At 34.6% G+C, this 16,404-nt stretch overlaps 1 protein-coding gene across 3 annotated transcripts in view; it reads right to left on the bottom strand.

Moving 5' to 3' along the window:
- Window positions 1-16,404, bottom strand: part of vti1a (vesicle transport through interaction with t-SNAREs 1A) — a 186,101-nt gene that overhangs the window by 156,286 nt on the left and 13,411 nt on the right. The gene's annotated exons all lie outside the window — the stretch shown is intronic.

Raw genomic sequence — 16,404 nt, forward strand, 5'->3', positions numbered from 1 at the left:
CCTCTGTGATAATCTGGATTCAGGACTATATAGAGAATAATTCATCATCTGGGGCTGTGATTGGCGTTGCATCAGATTTGGCTCCCCTCTTACAACAGCACTTAGAGGAAGAGTGAATAATGTGATGTCCAAACTACACTTTTGAGTGTGATCGGGAATTTTAAGAAGGGTGAGCCATGTATAGATTGTTTACACATATAAAGTGGCTGTACATGCTTTTGAAAGAAAACATATGGGGAGAAAAACACATGAGCTTTCATTTGCGCGTTTTGAATCATCTTGAAAACAGTTTACATTTATACTAAAAAAGGCACAAGTGAAATGCTGGTTTTACAAGGAAATCATTTTTTGCTACCTTCAGATTTAAAGCCCTCGAGTTTAAATGATAGATGTATTGATTCAAACAAGTTCATATATCTCACACACGGTGAGAAACTAAGGCCTTCACAGCTAACTCTCCACAAGTCTGCAGGAGACTCTTACATGAAATACATATTCAATGCCTGAAAACAAAGGCAGGAGGAAGGAACCGCTAATTTAAACACAAATACAGAGACTTTCAAAGCTCTGTGCTTCAGTGGACGAGTCTAAATTTCCTTTTACCATTTCCTATTTAAAAATTCCCTGTCAGATTTCTAAAACGTATATGTAATAATATTAATTGTACATATTTTGTGGACATCTATTTTGTCTTTTAACTTTAAACATTTACAATTCACCTTTTGATAAGATCCTGGAAGAAAATGTGCATTAAAGCATAAAGCTTTAAGTATATCCTAAGAAATTCACTTCTTAAGTCCTAAGAATAACAAGCATCAGATAAAATTGCAGCAGATAAAACAAAAAATGTAAAGATTACAATATGCGACTCTGATCACATTCAGTACAGTCCTTTTACAAATTCAACATAATGGTAACAGTAGAAATGGTTACAAGTAGGGTAAAGTAATAAAAAAAATCCCAAACCTTGTCTTCAAATGTGTCCTTATTAAGTATTATTACTCCAAAAACTGTACTCTTGAGAGAAAGGCAAGTTGGACTAAAATATCGCAGCTCCATAATACAGGACCAAATGCTGATACATGATTCCATTTATTCTGTAAACACAATCCAACACTAAACTTTTTAAAAAGGACCATATGTTTGTGGCAGGGTGTTTCTTTTCCTTTCAATTTTAAAAACTGCGTGTGCAATTTATTAAATGTGCCAGTAAATTCAAGCAAACAATTTTCCGCTTAGTACTAAGTACAGAAATAAACAGAAATACTCTATGTAGATTTTTATTCCATACTGAAAAACAGAATGAAAATAAACAAGTTTCAGTTTTGTAACCTTCAGGTGTGCCCCTGTTGATATGCTGTTTTTAGTCTCTATTTTTGAATACTGAATTAATCTTTGCTTAATCCTCTGAAGCACCAGTGCTAACACAACTCTTAGCTGTAACCTAAATAAACAGGATATGTTCACAAAAATATATATTTGCAATTATTATTTAAATTTTACATTCTCTTTAATAAAAACTGAAAAATCAATCAGACATTAGATTAAAAAATATTTATTACTAAATTTACCATTTTTAACATTTAATTTTGGTTTCTAAAACTATTTAAAGATACACTGTGTTCTGTTGGCCTACAATAAGCATGTGACAATACAGATAGAAAATACTAATTTTATTGGCCACTGCAATTTAATCTGAGCACCGAAGTTAGCAGTAAGTCAAAATTTTTACAACCAAAAGTTAACAGCAGCAAAAACAAATAGCTCCCATACAAAAAGTATAATTTGATTGAAAAAAAATAATACAGATTGATAACTGAATTCTTAAGAGTTGTTTATTTTGCAGTAAAACTTACATTTGGCTCCAATTTACAATTGAGTTGCCTAGTAAACATCACAACCCGAACAAGCAAAGGCCATAAAAACTTGAGACGGGTGTCAAGTCTGATTACAACCTATTTTCAGTTTTCAAAGAGCAAGTTGTCTGTAATTGACATTTTTGTGGGAAGGTGGTTTCACGATACAGAGATGTTAAGTATTGCAAAGTTACACTTAATGTGCATTTTCTTCTCTTTTTTAACTACTCTCATTTACTCGATAAACAAAGATAAAAATATTTCAAGCACACTACCGTTTTCCTGGGAAAACACCCACATATTCCATTTTTTTTGTCTGGTTTTTATCTTAAAGCGCTGCTCTGCAACTTTGGGGAATGCTGGCTTGCAGGTAATTGAGACTAGAAGCATCAGAGAAGGTTTGATTTAAATCAGCAGATTGACATCTTCTTCAGAACGGGGTATAAATAGCTGCATTTTAAGTATTCCTAAATTGCTGTTTGTTACTGTTGAGAATATTATCAGCTTTGGCAAAGTAACCTTTAAATGTTTAGCAAACAAAAACAATGGAAAAATAGCGCCTTTTATTCTTCTTAAAACAAAAAAAAGTGACTGAAACAAAGAATATACATTTCAACAAACATCTGTAGCTTTTCTTATTTCATTTACAGCATAAGTTCCCCTCAAGTAAAATTCTACACTAATAATGATTATTCCCCATTCATTTCATGCTGAAAGTGAGTAGCTGTACTACATATTCTGTTTTTGTTATTGTTCTCTTGCATGACTTTTTTGTGCTTCGTTCAATAAAATACTGGTACATGAAAACAAATATTTGTCTGTATACTGCACACACTGTATACTTCCCAGCATTACTGGTCCAGTAATTTATCCTGTGTCGAATGTCTTATCGATGTTTACTTCCATTTAAACAAAAATCTTGCCTAGGTCCATAATCACATTTTTAGCATTATTTAATAACAGCTGAAGAAAGTCTGGAGAAGTGCAAAATACATTTTATTATTATATTATCATTTTTTGTTATTATCATTATTGATATAATCATTATTTTTCTCAGTGCAATTAAAATAAAATTGGAAATGTTGTTTTAATACAATTAAAAACCTCAACTAAAATTAATTTCACACCAAGCCAAACTCTTTTGCTCTAGGTGCAGGAATGTTCATCTAAAATGACCAATTGCTTTCAAAGGAAACATTTTGGGGAAGATAAGAGGAGAATAAGAAATAAAACACATATCTAATTTTCATCATTATGAGTCCTGTATTCAGTCATCTGACTTCTCAGATTACAACCACAGAAAATTAGATCAGGTTGGAGCAGAAATCAGCTGGATGTCTTTGAAATTTAACTAAAAAAATGAGCACTGATACCATACCATACTGCAATAGAAAGAGAAAAGAAAAGAAATCCTTTTGAAAAGTTCCTTTGTCACATTTTTTAATCTTGGGCACGCATTTGTTTCTATTCCCAGAAGCACAAAAAAGTACAAAGGCCTTTCTTAACTTTGTGTAAAATGGGCTTTGTGGCTCTTAAACAGACGCACCCTGTCAAATTTAAAAATTACTTTTTTAGTGTACTGTAGGTACATTTTACAATTGGTGAGTAAAAAAAAACTAACTTCTGAAGGCATTATGAGTTTTAATTATTAAATATCAATTCTATAAAGTTTTCCCCCCCTAAAGTGTATTACAGAACAAGTTCTTTTTCAATCTAGATTAATTTTGCTCAATGCACAAATGCAATTATAATTATAAGTTGCATATAGTAATATATTAAAATGATCAACAGGAGCACTGAATAAAAATATAGAACACTCCTTGAAAACAGATCATTTGCTTGTGCACACCCACATTTGTTTCATATAGTCTTCTTTGTCAGAGGGGAGAGGGTCATTAACAGGAGAAAAAAATGAAGGTGAGAGCTCTACTCTTCATCTTCAGTGACAGACAGGAGGCATAATCTATTACTTGTGGAGAAAGCCACAGTCCTGTTATGAGATTAATTATTCCCAATCAAATGATAATCATGATGTTTTCCCATTTGCACTAACAAAGGTGACATGGTTAAGTACAAATAATTGTTTCTATCAGAAGCTAAAAATATAAAGTGTTCATTAAATTTCTAACATACGGCATAAAATACCCAGGGGCAGAGTTTAATGAGGTTCCCTAAAATTGAACTGCAACTGGTATGGTGAAGTGCTGTGTTTTGTTTTTTCCCTCCCATTTCCAACTCAGTTGGTGGTGTACCATGAAGGGTAATTAACAGTATTTAATTTCTAAAGAGTATTTTACTAAGAAATTCACTGTTAGAAGAAGTGAGCCCAGTCCTGGATTTACTTAAAATTCTGTTTCACTGTAGAGGAATTAAATGGCCGCTTAACCCCCTTTGCTCTTCTGCCAGATGAAATCGGCATTTATATCTGAAGTTTTACAAGAAGAATCCAAAAAGCTGCAAATCAACTCGAGATTCTTCTCACTACAACTACAGGAAGTTTTATTCTCGCTGTACAACTTCAGATAAGAGAGGAACTGGGGTACTTCCACATTACACAAAAGGATACATCTGCATTTGTGTGGTAAGAATGCATTAAAATAATTATTAATATTATAATTATAATGGCAATATCACATTGTCAAGATCAATAATATTAAAGCAGCTAAAATGGACAACCCCCCCCCCCCCCAAAAAAAAAAACAAACAAACAACTTCACTATTTCTATAAACTCCCCCTCCCCCCTAAAAAATATTGTGTAGCCGATGAGGATGACAGGTCAGGTTTTGAAATCTCAATAGTGGCAGTTTCAGACTATCCAGGCAGAGGTAATGTGTGGCATTAAAGAAAGAGGAGACCTTTAAGCAGGCAGTGGTATCAGAACAGCCTCTTTAATAATTCATTTCATCACGGCAGGGGGCTAAAACGCTCTGCGGCGAGAAGGAATATCACACCGAGATTATTTTTGTTTTTCCCTTCTTTTCACCAAAAAAAAAGCAAACAAATTGGCGGAGGTTGTTCAATTAAGTAAGTGCTCCTTTTTTGTTTGATACATATCAAATCAAGGCAAATGCTAGCAATTGTGGAGCTGCTTCCATTTTATTCCTTGACAGGCGCCGAATCCCACAACACTGAGGGTCCCTTTTACTGTCCATCATCTGTACGATAGGATTTTCCTCGGGCCTTTGGTGGGAAAACGACTTTTTCAGACGGCACAAAACAATTAACAGAGGTTCCAAAACAGCCGATTGTTCATTGGTTGAGCTGCTGAATATATCTGAGTTAGATTTACAATGCAGTGTAAAGATCTACCTTAACAGAGATCGTGTAATTTAGCTGTGCCTTCACCTAAGAGCTCCTGTCATACTATAATGAACTATATTCATCACTTCTGAGTCTATCCATTCTTCTTCAGCTTCAGATTAAAGTGTGGCTCCCGAGAACTTCTGACTGCATTGGTTGTTGAATCTCTCTTCTCACCCCTAGGCTCCGACCAGTGCACCTCACCTGCCCCACTGCAAATACTCTGCACCGATACTGAACATATCAGTGAAACAGAGAACTATGAGCTGACTATTTAAATGGTGTGCATCCTCGACAATTCTCAATCTGTTCAAGTTCCCAGGCACAAAAGAAAACATTTTAGAAAGATTTTTTTTAAAAGCAGAAACATTTCAAAACAAGTTAAATAATACCCATGCCATTATATGCCTAGATATACACTGCAGCAAACAGCCGCAGATTTAGTTTTGCATCCATTTAAGAATATTTGTTTTTCGTTAAATTAACACAAAACTAAAACACACTCTTACAATAGTTGAAAATGTGTTCAATGTCATCACGTCTTTGGAATATGACATTTTACGACATCACCTTCTACCTTCTTGGAACAGAGAAATAATAGTGAGCAATATTAGAATGGTGTTCTACAATAAGGTAAAGATTCAAAACTCTCTGTATTTTACCATCTGTATTTTTCTTCTATGCTTTTTTAATGTATTATTTAAATGAATTGCATGTGTGGGACATTAAAGGCAAAGAATGAGATGTTTTAATAAATGTAGAACTGTGTATATATATAATTAAAAATTTAAATAAAATATATGTACAAAAGTATGGATTTGTAGGTACATCCATTCTGGTTAAAAATACTCCTAATTATTTTTACATTTAACATATTTTATAAGGAATACAAAAAGTAAACATATTTGTGTTAGAAAAATCAATAAAATATATTTAAAATACTTACCATTGTTATATTTTTCAAAATAGAATTGATTAAAATAAATGAAATACAACCCTCTCTAATCTAGAATTTCTTTTTATCATATAAAAAAGCCTAGGAAAAGGCCTGGGGAGTTGGGCACTGACCTTTGCTTTCCCTTCCAGTGACCAACTGTGGAAAATCTACTGTGTTAAAAATAAAAGTCCGGATCTTTTAGCTAAAAAAATTAGGACCACAAAACGATCCATTCACCATGCATAAAATCTAAATCTTGAAATCCTGAATCAAAGAAAATATTTTTTGACAAAGGTTTCAGCCCAACACCACACTTCAAATTTCATTTCTCTCGCACACTGTCTTTTCAATGGCTGACTGGACTACAACTAAATTCTCTGCAGTCTGAGGAAAAACATCTTTACTTTATTATTTTAGTCAAGTTCTTACTCTTAAAAAATGTAGGGCTGTTAAATCAATCAATCAGCACAACAATTCTGCACACTGAAAGAAAAAGCAAGAAGGGTCTGGAACTGAGCTTCAGCTGAAAGTGCAAATTTGAGTTACTTTGATTGAAGAAGCAGCATATATTTTTTGAAGGCTGGGTTCACTCTGAATTGTTATTTCTCAAGGCATGAAAGCAGATTAAACCTAATATTAAAATATGGAAGCAGTTCTAATGAAAAATCAAAGCTCTTTTGCTCGACATTAATACTTAGCAGTTGGAATGCCAGTATTGCTATGAAACAAAACAGAAATACATGTGAAAAAAATCAATAGAAAGAGCCGGTGGGATGAAGCACATGAATAACCAGAGAAGGTCCTAGTCAGATCAGACCAGTATCTTCTGGCATGCAGTGGGGAATAAAGTGGGACTCCCTGGGTCAACACATGAGAAAAGGTGAGATTAGAGGGAAATGGAGGAGGGATTTCTGGGGGGTACTTCCATCCTGATACCTGGTGAGCGAGGGACCAATTGCCCATTAGCCTGTGGCTACCTACATATGGTTCAGTGAACTCTAGCCTGCAAAGAACAGTTTGCACACTTTTAACCCTTTCCAAGGCTCAGAACTTGTCAGGCAATTTTTTATATCTCGTATTTTAAACAGAAATCAGCACTGGCACTTTTTTTTTTCTTTTTAAAGCTTATTTTCAGCTGCTAACATTTAAAAAAAAAGAATAAAAACCTTTTTTAAGTCTTCCCTTTCTTTATGTTATGCAGGTTCTCTTTATGCTGTCTGCCTACCTCATTTGCATTAAAATACAGTAGCATGCAAAAGGGGCTTAACCACATCATTAGTGCTGAATATTTATACCTTTCGCAGACCAAGTTTCAAACTCAATTTAAGATTTCTGGCTACTACTTGTTGTGGCATCCCTTTAAATTCGCCTCTGTGGTACAGAAACTAGGCTTTGTGTAGGACTTGTACAGGGGGGAAAAAAAATAGAATTTAAATTTGACACCTTTAATATGCAACAGTCAAGCTTTAAGAATACCGTCTCTTGCTATTGATCCTCAGGTAAAAACACTACAGCTTCCTTTGCCTGCATTATCGACATTGACTTGTAGCAGAAGTAAAGTCTTAACATGACACAGAGGTACAATAAAAGTACAGAGGTAAGAAGCATTCCTGAGAATAGTACCAACGATAAGCATACTTAACTGAGGTATCAAGAGATTAAAAACAAAGGAAAATGGCTTTTACATTCCCTGATTGTATGTTCTGGACAAATGTAAGCAACCAGGCATGATACACTTTCACGAGAAAAAAAAAATTCTTTATGAGCAAGATAAACAGCATTTTATGAGGTAGCACAGTTACTGATGTCAGTGTATTTTCTCAGTATACAAAGGGCATGCACTTTGAATTGTGAAGTGAAGGCAAATCTGATCAAAGTAATTTTAGATAGAGTTCCCAGAAATAACTTCACTTCTGATCAGTTTATACAATAGGTGAAAAACATTGATCATACCATCACCTGCATTACATGTTGAAGAAAATATGATCTCTTTTCTTCAATCAACACATACTGTCAAAATGTGCCATTGTCTTCTGTCTACTGTTGGATTCCAAAATGGTTTCTTGTATCTTGAAAATTGGCACATCTCAATTTGCTCTGTGCTACATCAGCTAAATTACCAGTTTAAACAAAAAACAATTTCTCAAAAAGGCTTTATGATACTTCAAAGGGTAAACAAGATACAGTATCATGGGACCACAAAAAATAAACAACAAAAAAAAATATCTGTATTGAAAGTGCACCCTGAAAAATCTCCTACTCTTGTTAAATTTTGAAATATGTTAATAACTTTGATTTAATACATTATAAATCACTACCTAAGTGAACAAAATCACCAGATTGTAGAGCTATGTTTGCAAAGCTAAATAACTTATGAGGACAGGTTTACTGATAGAAATTTATCAGTGATGTTTTAATATGTGCATGTGATATAATTAGTTTCGATCCTAAAAGAAATACGATTGATTTTAAAATTACTATTAGAGATGACAATATCAAATAATGATAATGAATTTTAAAAGAAATCAGTTTGTATTTTATAGATCCATGTTAATACAAATACCCCACAGTATTTTGCACCACCAGCAGCTGCAAGATTAAAAATTAGAGTGAAGTATAAGAAGCAGCACGTGCAAGCAACATTTAAAGAATTGTTGTTTTTTATTTGTGTACCTCATTATAGCTTGTTAATTTGTAAGAAGTCAAATTCAAGCTGATGTGCAAGGGTTCATCCAATTCACAGTGTGAATCTGTAAAGAAACTGAGCGAACAGGAAGTGTGTGATTGTTGGAGAGGCAAGTGTCAGCGACTGAGAGTCGCAGTTTGAAGCCACCAAATTCATAATGCATTTCATAAATAGTTTATGAATTTACCCCAAAACTAGCCTGGCAAATCAAGAATTTTTGTCACCTTTTCTAGTCCTGCTTGTCAGTTACCACTGTCTGATGGTGCCACATGGCAGCTTCAGCTTATACTTAAATTTGCAATGAGCCTGGAAGGAGATGCAGTTTGTCAAGGGAAGAACCACAAGTAGGTACCACAGGATCTAACCGGAAAGAACTAATGGCTTCGTTGGTGCATTAATTCCATTTTGTGTGTTTTTGTGACTCCTTCTTATTGGGGAAAAAATAAGATTATACCGTTGTCACAGAAGTACATCTCAACCAAATCAAAATCACACAATGGAGACAGTTAGGCAAATACAGTAGATAAAATACAGAGTTCTACAAACAGGAATTGTATCCTGTGTCTTAAGCAAATTATCCATTAAGCAAAATATTTTATTAAACACTGTCAAACTCTTAACATATGTTATATAACTTAATCCACAAAAATGCGTTGACTATCACTTGCTAGGATGAGTATTAAATTAATTTAGAAGCATGACTGTCAAATAAGCATGGTTTAACAAAGAATATTTATCAGACTTAAGTTAGTGAAGAATACTTATTTTGGATACAGAGTAGTCAACGTGTATTCATATTTCAATGTAATTTATCCCTGTTGCACAATGTGTAATTTCTGCTATACTCTGGCATTACAAAAGGCTCTCTTTCTCCTTCATAACAAACAGACTAAAGTCCTTCACCTCTAGTCTTTTTAACAGATTACATTTTTATTTAAATTGTAAACAAGTGAGAAAAGCCATGACAGAATCTTGATCTGAAAAAGCCATTATAAAATCTTTATGTAAAACCAATCTTTTAGAACTGGTTATTGACTTTTAGGCAGTGGTAAGCAGATTTGTGGAAGAACAGCATGATGTAAAACAACTTAAAAATAAAAGGCAAAATTCATAAGAACAGAAAAGATTGTTGTATTTACGCCATAGATCTGTCGTGGTTAAAAAAAATCCCCCTCAATCCTAGGGATTTCCATAATAAATGCAATCTTCGATCAGAATGTCTAACTGGTAGTTAAACTCTAAGAAAACAAAGGATAATCCACAAAACTTTTCAATGGTTTGGAACATGCAGAACAGCTCTGTATTGTACTAAGGCAAAGTATGAATTTTAGGAGATCAAAATGACTAACAGCTTGCTCATTTTCTTTATTTCATGCAAATTGCAAAGTATTATGAAAAGGTTATGGAAGATGGTACTGGAAATTCAATAAGTCCATTATTTTTTCACATTCCTAAAAATCAGTCAAGTCTAAAAATAATTCCCTTAGGTCCGAACTAAAAAAATATATAAATTGATGATGGAATCTGCAAACCAATCTGGTTGTTTTGGTTGTATTCTAAGTTAAATTATGCCAAAACATTACACAACAGGTTCTTGATCTGTTTGCAAAACATAATGTAGTACTATGACAGTATTATTTCAACATTCTATTTCCAGAGATTAAGATGTACTAATAAATATATTTTCATAGAGTATATATCACAGGAAATATCACAATATTAATACCATACACAAACAGCATATATTGTAATATTGAGGTTTCAAATCATTGTGATAATACTGAATTTTGTTTCAATCGTACTTGTTGGGACCAGTAAATCAATTAATTCGGTTAATCTAAAAAATATATTTAAGAATAAGGCTTGGTCTTGCAATTTTGTAATTTAACCAAATACAGTAGTATGGACCTAGTATATTAATACTTATATATTTATATTTCTGCATGGATAAAATCTTTCCTCAGTAGCCATTACAATATTCTCACGAAGTTCCTGAAGTTTCTCCAAAAACTTAGGACTGTTTTCTAAGTAATGCGGGAAACAGTAAAGTTGTCACATTTAGTTTCAAGTACTACTTTGTAAATTAATGTTATTTACAGAGTCACAAAGTCTAGCATCATTTTATAGAATGTTAAAGAAAAAAAAACATCTTTATCTTTTAATACCATAAACAAAGATCAGGAAGTTAATATTAAAAAGCTCCTTTAAGGCAAAAGCAAACAAAAACTGGAAGCTTTTGATTTAAGCCTTTTGACACTTGAGTGTCATTTCAATAATTGATTTATTTGCAACATAAATAAATAAAAATATACTGTATTTTAATTTCTATATTTAATGCATGTATTCTATTTTATGTTATTTCACAATCTGCCCAAAACCAATGAGAGACCGCTTTTATTGTCCTAATGAATTCAGTTTTGTTTTTGTTTTACATTTCTAGTGGTGTTCCAGAAATGTTTAACTTTCTTTTTAAGCAATGAAAATCTGTAACACTGGAAGAGACAATGAGATTCTCTCTAGGTAGAATCTGTTCCTTATCTATCATTTCACTGAAGGCTCTTTTTAGGTCACAAGTACAACAAAGAGGAAGAGAAAGCACAGAGAACAATGATAACTGACTGTGGGTAAAAGACATTCTTTGCTAATCACAAAAGTCCTTTTCATAGAACTGGATGTTACCATGGTTTAAGAAACATATTTGTGGAAATTAATATGAGAAATGAATTATGTACTGCACTGTAGGTATAGACGCATCTCTTTTATTCAGGTGTTTTGAAGAAAGATATAAATGGAACATCTCTAAAGCAGTCCTACTTATATCTCCATTCTTCTCAAAATAAAATGAGGTCGGAAGCAGTCAAGGAGTTCTATAGCGGCTTTGTACGAACCTCTACCAAACAAAAACACTCTCCTGATCAAACTGTCTTGCTGCTCTACAGCAGAGAGGCGCATGGCCAAAATTCCTTAAGCAACATCACCACCTGCTGGATATAGGCAGGCAGCACAGCCCACTCTTCCCTTTCCTCCAAAGTGGGCACAAATCAACTCTCACTTTAGAGCGGAGACAAGGATCACTTGTCACTGCTTGTCACTTGACACAAAACCCCATAATCTCAAGAATCAAACCTTTCTAGAAAGCTTTCTAGGCTCTCCCTTGAAACACTTCTCATTGACATCAGTATGAAGCAATGCGGATGTTTTCTTTTCCTATAGCTGTGCCTTCTGGATTACGGATTCTTCTGACTCCCTTGCAAAATCACCCATGTTCTGCGGTTTTCACACAGAAAAGACCCGCTGAGTCTGTCACTGCCTTAATAAGATCCAGCGGCTCCTTCAGACAGAGAGGGCTGCGCTGTCGACCACCCGATAAGGCAATCTCAACACATCACCAGTCTTACTCAGTATTCACTCAGTATTTTTTTATTTGGTCTGATCTTCATTTTCCCCCTCACCACTCTTTTTATTCCTTTTGTACTATTTCCAACAACAAGGAGGATCTAGAAAAGGTGGACAGTGAATCACCTAACTGTGGGGGTACTTAAAAAGAACACAGCTCTTCATAAAGCACTTGTCAGTATCTTTTCTTACATACCGATTGTTGTAACTGGCTTAACTTCATCTTTATGTGTATATAGCAGAAAGGTAGCCTAGTGGTTGCTAAAACAGAACTCTAAGAAAAACCTGGAAATCAGGAGAAAAAAATATTTTGCAAAGAAATAAAAGTTTCCCAGCAAATAACAAGGACCTCAGGCAAAAATATATATATATATTTTTTTTCTGAGATGTATTTCAAATGCAAACTAGCCCATTACCTGAAGCAAATGCGCATGTAAATTTAGATGATATCAGCAAATGTTATGCTAATGTAATAAGAGAGAGGGTCAGACAGAAACGTCTGGATTTACTGGTTTTGATTTCTGGTTCTCCCACTGTGAACGAATGTGTTTTGGGGAAAAAAAAATGGGAAGCGGCTACTTATTTAAAAAAAGCTCCCGTTAATGTGAGGCGACAATGCCTCCACTGAGTATCAGATGTACAGAAATGTTTTGAATGAAAATTCTTAAATTAGGTGCAGAGGAGAAGGTGCGGAGCATCCTTTAAGGAAGCAGTGCACTGCAACCATTTCCCAAAGTACAAAAGCAGTCAAAAGCATCTTTAGGGTCCATGAAAAGCCACACATATATAAATACTGGAGAGTAAGAATATTCACAAAATATTTTTTTTAATATGAATATGAATGGAAGCTAGAAACATTATACTAAAAATGCATTTTTTCTATAACAGTAGGTTAAGTACCTTATACAGTTGTAAGACAATGATTTTATATTGAGCTCATCAATATTAAATGAAAAAGACATCTATATCGCATTACAATGAGACATTTTTCCCTCAGTGTAATAAATGATAACGTATTTAATCAAACACAGCTAATGTTATGTTATTGTGCAGTTTATGGTATTACTTTTCTTTAGGTATAATGGCATTTGCCATTTACCATGCAGGTAAATAAAGTGAATTTTTTAGGGTATTGAGATGCCCCCTTTTCAGCAAAAGGACAGTTTAAAAAAAGCAAGGAAGATGGTAAAAACTGGTACAATTTTTGCATGCAAAACAGATGTATATTAGGGTTTCCACGTCTCACTAGAAAAATGAGTTCCAATGTCTTTGCAATGAAAAACTTTACTACTGATGTCCTACTACTGAATTGCAGAATTGTTTTTTTTTGTTGCAATGCTAAAAAAAATAAGCTGCTCCCCACACTGAAGACCCGATAAGAATAAGTAATAAAATGATTAGGGATCGCAAATTCAATAAAGACACCTCTTTAGTTCACTTCTGTAACGACATTAGCCTCGAGCAGAACTGCAGAATTGTCACAATAAGGCAGTACAGATGGTCAAACTTGAATTCTCCATTCATTGTGTCAACTTTTTAAGGTTGGGTGTAGCAAGGTAAATGTAACATTTTATTTCTTTTTATATTTCCATTTTAAATTTTCATATAAAGCGAGATGATTCCTTCAGTTTACCATGTCATGCCTTTCTCAAAATCTTTTTTAAAAAGAGATGCCACTGAACTCAGCTTGCGCCATTTGTTGCTTTTTGAAATCTTTTAAAGCAAAAACAAGCATTAATTGGCATGCCTCTACAAGGCCAAACAAGATTTTTCTCCACAGTGCCTTCAATGGCCAGGGAGGCAAAAAGCCCGAGTTGTCTAAAATTATGTGACTTGAAGAGGGTTAGTTAGAATAGAAATCTTGCTTTTTAATTTTGGACGTCTTTAAATACAGCATCTGAGACCTTGAATTGGGCAGCTTGTAACAAAAAAAAAAGAGTGCATGAATTTCAAATGAAGCCTCCTACAAAAAAAAGGCCCTAACGGGAAGGGCAAACCTGATTATTGTGGGTTTGAGTTTAATGCCTGGCCACATATTCATCACCTCTGTTTTGGGGGACAAAATGAAGGCTTTGGTTTAATTTGTTTCTTTGCTTGCCAGTTTTTTTTTTTGACCAACCAGTATTTGGACAGGGACCTACAAACTCCGAAGAGGATATAGTAAACACACGGGTCTGTCGCCTTATTTTCTTCTTAAAACTGGTTCCTGACCTTTGCTGTTGTTTTTTTTTCCCCCATCTGGCTTTGGCTGGATGCCGCACACCAGATGCCGGGGGCTCAATAGTTTAAATCATGCTGCTGGTGATCTTTAAAAGTAAAATCAAATGGCAGTGATTTCAGTCACAAGAAAAGCAGCTGTGTTGACTATGTAATCCTAACATTTAGACGGCGTCCCACTTTGGCAGGTAGCCTTTTCAAACAAACTGCGCGGAGCTAATTCAGAAAAGTAACATCTTTACGGGCTCCGGGGTGCTCATGTCTATTTATCGCAGGCTAAGTGGAGCCTGTTCTGAAAGGACTAGCCTTCAGCCAAAGCAAACAAACTCATCTAAAAATGTTACAAAATGTTGGGAACGGCACCAGAAGAGGAAAGAGCCACTGACAGAAAGGAGAAAGACCTGTCATTTCTGGCGTCACCACCTTCTTTGCTCTACTATGAGTGTTGGAGAAGAGTCACCTCCACAATTATTGGCACCCTTGATAGAAATGAGCAAAAAGGGCTGTATAAAACAAGCACCACAGGTAATGAGCTGTATTTCCCACAAGTGGAATATACTTTACTATGAAATAAATTCCACTCTTTTTAGTACTTTATGCACCCACTTTTTGCAAGGATTACAGCACAGAGCCTTTTTCTATAAGGTTTTATGAGACTAGAGAACACATTAGTAGGGATTTTATATAGTATCATCCCTCCATACAGAATCTTTCCAGATTCCTTTAATCTGTATTTATGGGGTGGAGTGCCCTTTCAATTCAATCCAGAGATTTTCAATGGGTTCGAGTCCAGAGACTGAGATGGCCACTGCGAAATGCTGATTTTGGGGTCGAGCAACCACTTCTTTGTGGATTTTGATGCGTTCATGGAGTCATTGTGGGACGATCCCCTTGAGACCAGGTTTCAGACTCCTGGCAGAGAACACCAGGTTTTTGGCTAGAAGTACTGGTACATGGTAGATATCATGATGATGATGGCTCTATCAAGGGCCTCAGGACCAGTAGAAGCAAAACAGCCCCACCAGCATCTTTTAAAGTATTTTTAAAAAATATTTTACATATTTTCTTTTCTGCATACACATCCTTCTTTTGATGCCAAACTGTGTGAGAAGTGCCAAAGAGCTCTATTTTTATCACTTTATCACTTTATCAGTGCAAATGCTGTTTAGCAAACTCAAATGTGCTTGGGGGCAAGATATACTTCCATCCTCCATCAGGCAAGTGTAGCAGTTATTCCAGTGGTTTTAAAATTCGTAATTATTGCTCTAATAGTGGCAAGTGGCATATTTAGTTTATTTTTTGTACCTAATATGTGATTTATGAAGGTCAACAACCATTTGTCTCTTTTCATTTGTGAGGTCTTTATGTTTCTCCATTGTGAGGGTGACAAAGGTATTTTACATGTGTGTTACCTCTTTTATATACCCCCAGTGAAACTGGAAGCCTTGGAAGGTCACAGTCATAATAATGCTGTTTAATTCTATTTTAAAGAGTCTACTGTATAGGGAAGCCAATAACTTTTTAACCTTTCTTTTTTGAGAAATAAAATTGTTAACAAAAAGGGTTTCTGCAAGCAATTGCACTAGAATACAAGAATATGGCTTTTCCATAATTGTTATATACAGCTTATATATACACTCTTTTTGTTTATTTTATGCAGCCTTTTCTTGTTCGTATTTATTGAGATGGATAATCATTTGGACGCGACTACAAATGCAAAAGAAATTCTCACAATAAAGCTGCACAATCATCTCATGCTAGAAAGCATGCTCAGAAAACTAACTGGTGCACTTATACATCATAATATGCACATTTGGGATGCTAGGCCAAGGTCCTGACTACTTGAACATTTAATATCCCTTTTCCTGTTTTCAAAACAGTAGGTGTTTTAACCCTGGTGTCCCGACTTAATTCCACTATGGGTTAGTACAATCTGTCTTCCTTAAAGTTCTTCCTTAATTCAACTGGTGGAGTTATTTCTCAGTTCTTCATTCTACTGATGCACAATGAC

Source organism: Lepisosteus platostomus, chromosome 6 (assembly GCF_059453375.1).
Source record: "Lepisosteus platostomus isolate fLepPlt1 chromosome 6, fLepPlt1.hap1, whole genome shotgun sequence".
NCBI lineage: Eukaryota > Metazoa > Chordata > Actinopteri > Semionotiformes > Lepisosteidae > Lepisosteus > Lepisosteus platostomus.